General features: G+C 53.7%; 1 protein-coding gene across 2 annotated transcripts in view; it reads right to left on the reverse strand.

Annotated features, from left to right (window-relative positions):
• LOC134550874 (epidermal growth factor receptor kinase substrate 8-like protein 2) overlaps window positions 1-1,348 on the reverse strand; it is a 47,926-nt gene extending 46,578 nt beyond the window's left edge. The window contains exon 1 of one of the 2 annotated variants that reach the window (XM_063397775.1): window positions 1,051-1,348. The gene's annotated coding sequence lies outside the window, so the exon portion shown is untranslated. The remainder of the gene's footprint in view (window positions 1-1,050) is intronic. The other variant, XM_063397774.1, reaches the window with a different exon arrangement.
• Window positions 1,349-5,561: the final 4,213 nt, after the last annotated feature.

A 5,561-nucleotide genomic window follows, 5' to 3' on the forward strand; every position in this document is an offset into this window, starting at 1 on the left:
TTTAAAGGGCACCTTGATTCAGCACTGCTGCCTGCCCTTTCAGTCTGTGAAGGACTAATTTTCCTTCTTAATCAACTGAAGACTCAATCACAGAGCAAAACGGAGCCAGGAATGTGCTGTTGCCTGCGGCATCCACGGGCAAAAGTCTGCGTGGGTCCCTGCTGTATCAGCTGGGGGCTGAGCCTCTGGCTGTCACTTCTTTACCTCAGAAAAAGACCTTTTTTGGGGCACTCCTGGATGAGCAACATCTGCTGGATCAGATTCCTGCTTTTGGAGCAGCCCAGCAACACAAGCGTTAACTCCCCGTTGCCCTAATTACAGCAGGGCAATCACTGGATTTTACTACTGTGCTGTGTCACAGTTATTTCCAGTATTTGAAAATAATGTCGGTCACATCGTTTGTCCCTGAGCCTTGTCCTCAGTGGAGTTTGCACCGGCGTTTTCCAGGAAGGTAAAAGAAAGGGGATGGGACTGCTGTGACTCGTTAACGGAGGTGAAATCTCCTCAGGAGGCAGAGCTGTCACGCAAGGGAACAGCTCTGAGGCAGCTCCGAGCTTCCCTCCGTGCTGAAATCGGGTGGCGAATCCTGCCAGGGTGAGGGGTACGGAGAGCTCGCCCACCAAGGGCAGCAGCTCTTTGAGGGGCCCGGTGGGGAACGGCCAGAAATTCTACACATGTCCCCAAAAGAGGAAACCCCGAGGTTTGCAAACAAACAGCTGCTCAAAACTACGTCTCCAGACTTCATTAGGAGCAGAAAAAATGCCTCGTTCACTGCCAAATGGACATTTTGCTGCCAAGAAAGTGCCACCTACTGGATCTCACCCGGTGGGGAATCACCAGGACGGGAAACAAACTCAGAAAACACAATGCTGGGAAAAGTACGTTTTTTCATCTTTTTAAACTAAAACAACAGAAAACTACACTGATAGTTCTTCCAGCCACAGCCCCTCTCCAGCCATGCTCCCTCCACAGCAGAATCAGACAGACTTGTATAGTGGATAAAAGTTGGGGAGGGGGATGAAGTTTTAGGATTTGCAAAGAGGGACTCACCGGTGCTGAGAAGCCGCTCTCGTCTCCCGCAGTTCGCTCAGCTCCCGTGAGTTCTCTCCCAGTTCTGCGTGCCCTCCTAGTTAAATCCTGCTGCCATTCTCCAGCAGTCAAGCTCCCTGTCCTCCCTGCACGGGCTGCGAGCCCGATGCCCCCAACGCTGAAGGAGACTGGGAGGCAGAGCCCACCCGGCACCGCGGCCTGGGGGTCCCCGTGCCGTGGCTCCCCGCTGCCCTCTCCTCCCGGTGCCGCTCGCCCCGGGTGTCTGAGAGCAGGTGACAGAGGTTCCTTGGCAGAGGAGAGAGGAGGGGAGGGATGTGGAGGCAGCGAGAGGTGGAGCTGGGACCCGGAGCAACAGGTTACTGTATAACCAAGAGCCCGGGTGGCCCCGGGAGCGCCGGGGGCTGCTGCAGCTTTCGCCCACTCCCCAGGCACGGCGACCAAGAGCCCAGGAGGGACGTGTTAAACTTGGGGTTTCTTGCTCCCGAGAACATTTTGTACCCAATGGGAAGGGTGAAAGGTGGCGAGGGGAGGTGAGGGAGTGCTTGGAGCTCAGTTTTCCATCGCCGGTGAGGGAGGGGACGTGCTGCCCGGCCGCCTCATGGGGGGAACAAGGCACCTTTTGTGCAGCGCGGGGCTCTCCTCAGCGCTGGCTCGCGGCTTGTTTTCCTCCAGCATCGCCCCTGCCTGCTCTCTGTCCCGACGTCTGCGGCAAAGAAAGGTGTTGGGAGATGGAGAGAGAAGGCAAAGCATCGCTTCTTTCACATTCCCCCAAAAAATCAGAGGTGCAAAGCAGAGTCCCCTCTAGGGTACCATGTCTGTGACAGTGTGCTGCTTGGGATTATGTGGCCATAAAGTCCCTCATTTTGCTCCAGCTTTTCCATGAAAGACAGTAGGTTTAGATGGGATATTGGGAACAAATTCTTCCCTGTCTGGATGCTGAGGCTCTGGCACAGAGAAGCTGTGGCTGCCCCGTCCCTGGAATTGTTCAAGGCCAGGTTAGGCAGGGCTTGGAACAACCTAGAATAGTGGAAGGTGTCCTTGACAGGGAAAATACCAAGGGTCAGACCGATGTGCCCATGGCAAGGTGGGATCCTTGTGGTTAGCTATTTTTCTCCCAAAACTGAGGCTTTTGAGAGTACAGTGAGACGTTTATGGAAGTGCCCGTGTCTGCAGGCTTCCCCACCATGCCTGCGCTGTGTGTTGAACCCCTGCCATGTACATGTGAGGCGAGACCCCGTCACTGGCCCTGAGAGGAAACAGCTGTACCTGTGACACTAGAGATAAAAACAAGGAAAAGCTTCCCCCTCAGGACAGCGGTCGGGGAGAAGCCCGAACTCCTTAGCTTGGCATTTGCTGAGTTCGCCGCTGCTGTGGGTTTCTTTGAGGGGTTTATGCGCAGCGCAGGGGCTGGCGCGGGTCCAGGCGCCGCACGGAGGAGCCGCCCCTGTGAGTTCCTGCGGGAGGAATGCGGCCGGGTGAGCAGGGCGGGCAGCGGGAGAGAGAGCAGCTCCCTCCCTGCCTGACAGCCGCGATTTCGGCAGCTCGGGTTTGACAGGAGCACGGCCCCTCCTGCTGCGGGAGAACACGAACCGATACTCGGTGTGACACTCCCGTCCAGTGCCCCATCATCCTCCTCACCAGGGTCCAAGGGGATATATAGTGAAAACACGGCCAGCCCCAGGAAAAGCAGGATTTAGGGATTGTTTGCCGTACCAGGCAGGAGAAGGTATATCATCAGTCCAACACAAGGGAAATGCAGTGGGAATGTCAGCTGTGCTGGAGCCTGGTGAGCCTCAGCAGCCAGAAGGTTTTGTGCAGAAGTTCCCTACTCCCTGAAATGCATCACTGGGGTATTTCAGGAGGACTGCTGGGCTGAGGTGGGCTAACTTTCCTGGGATACAAACAGGGAGTTAAAATACATGACAGGATGGTGTTTTAAGGCACTGCTTCCTGTCCAGCTCCACATTAACAATGAAGACAGAGCTACTGTGAGCTCCTGTGCCCCACAGCAAATCTCTTAACTGCTCTGCAGATGCAGCAACTTTTCCTCTGGGCAGGGAAGAAAACCACAGCACAGCTTACTACACCTTCCCTGCTGTCTCACCTGACAGCTGGTGCCAGTGAGGATGGGCCAGAGGCAGCTGGAGAATCGAGGAATGGTTTGGCAGGAGGGAATCACCCTGTGGTCACCCTGTGGTATGGTGGCGGTTCCTGGCATGGCTCCCAGGTGTGGAACTGAGTGCGTGTCCTCGGCCTCCCTCCTTCACTGGAACACCAGGCCACTCCAGAGGGACATGATAAAGTCATGGACCCATAACACCCTATCTCCAGTATCTCCAATTTGGAAATCCCAGGAGGCTGACTTGCCTCTCGGGATCAGCCTTTTAAATCAGGTTGGCGGCAGACACCCCTGTGATGGCTCGAGAACAAAGACTTGTCGAGTAAACACCACCCAAACCCAGCTCCTCAAAATATGTGTTCCTCTAAATTTTTAATGCTGTTTGCATCCAACTTGCTTGTCCTGTTTCAGAAGGGCTGGGCCTCGTAATTAAAAGCCCCAGCGATTGTATGTCTGGCAAATGTCATCAATGGCTTCACTGTGAGTGTCCTGCTTCTCCAAGCAGTGGGAACAGTTTGGAAAGGAGCTCCTGGTTAGGGAAACTCTCTGAAGCTGATTCACTTTGGGTCTTTGTACCAGCTCCAGCATCAAGAGATGCCACCATGGAATCAGGGACACCAACACAATGACAATTCCCACTGAAAGCCTGGAAATACTTGGGATGGAGTTGCCTGAAGCTTCCAGGCTTCATCCTTCATCACAGAGCACAGGGCTGTCAGCAGCAGCAGTACCCCACAAAAGTTCATGCACAATTTTATCTGGACTAGGAAAACTGAAAGCAGAGCTGTCCTGCCCTTGTGAGAGTGCAAACCCAGGCTGGTGCCAGCTGACCCTGGCAGGCACCGACAGCCAGCCAGGGCTCTGAGCAGTTGCAGCCATCAGGTCCTTCTCTGAAACGAGCCCAAAATTTCATGTTTGCTATCCTGTGTGCATATTTACCCCATGTCTCACTATCAGCAAGTATTGGCACTCTCTGCTGATCTGTTTTTCACCCGGGTGATGGGGAGGGATCAAAGGGTTCACCATGTTTTATAATTCATATTTTGTGTTTATTTGTTTGTGGTAATCATCCCAAGGAGGTGAAGGACAGGGGCTGTGACTCAACATTAATCTGTGTGACCCTGTTTGCTGTATCATCTGCATTCAGGTAAAAATTCCACTTTACAAAATTCCCTTTAGAGCCTGGCAGTTGTTCTGTGGGCAGACCTTTGTGTAAGGCAGGTGCAAACACCAGGAAAAATTTGTGCTTTTTTTTTGTGCCCATCCAGGAAGAGTTTTGCTTGTGTGCTTTGATCGTTAATGGGGCAGGGACAGCTCGGTATGTTGGTCACTCCTTGGAACAAGCATGTGATGGTACATTCCATCATGCCAAGCAAATCTAGGAGGACAAATAGGTGGGGGCTCCATTTGGGCAGACTAAACACAGAAACATTTGGTCACTGAGTTTCCTGGGCGCTCCTCAGCCCCGGTTCTGCTGCTGGGATGTTTCTGTGGGAGCAGCAAAGGGCCGGCTGTGCCCTGGCTGAGCAGGACCTGTCCAAGGGGATTTGTGCCAGTGGATTCTGATTGTGACTGTCAGGTGGTGTAATGGGGACAGAACTTGCTGTTACCTGGCCTGGGAGTAGAGAGGTCGGGGTTGGAAGGGACTTCAAAGCTCATCTCCTTCCATCCCCCTTGGCAAGGGCAGGGACACCTTCCACTGGACCACAAGGCCCATCCAACCTGGCTTTGGACACTTCCAGGGATCCAGGGGCAGCCACAGCTTCTCTGGGTAACCTGTGCTAGGGCCTCAGCACCCTCTGAGTCACAAATATCTTGCTAATATCCCATCCAAACCAATCCTCTTTTGGCTTGACACCACTCCCCCTCATCCTGTCACTACATACCCTTGTGAAGCTCCCTCTCCGGCCTTCTTGTAAGCCCCCTTTAGGTACTGGAATCTGTAAGGTTGGAAAAGCCCTCTACGATGATCAAGTCCAACCACTGAATGACTGAGGGGTGAAACTGGGCCCTTCCACAGAACCTGTGTGTCTTTTCTCCCTCTCTACCCCCACCAGAAAGCAAAGAGCAGCGTGGCTGAGGTGCCACAGGCCTGCACCCCACAATTTTCAGCCCCTGGTGAATGCAAATTAGCTCAGACCTTCTCAGGGCAAGAGAAGGGGCTACACACAGCAGGAAGATCAGGATCAGGATCAGGATCAGGATCAGGATCAGGATCGGGATCAGGATCAGGAACGGGATCGGGATCGGGATCGGGATCGGGATCGGGATCAGGATCAGGATCAAGATCAGAAGAGGCTTTCACACACATCCAGGCTTGCCCCAGTCTTCCTTTGGATGACTTAGCTGGAGCCCAAGATCTGAACAAGATGCTCTGCATTTCAAACACTCC

Source organism: Prinia subflava, chromosome 5, assembly GCF_021018805.1.
Source record: "Prinia subflava isolate CZ2003 ecotype Zambia chromosome 5, Cam_Psub_1.2, whole genome shotgun sequence".
Taxonomy (NCBI): Eukaryota; Metazoa; Chordata; class Aves; order Passeriformes; family Cisticolidae; genus Prinia; species Prinia subflava.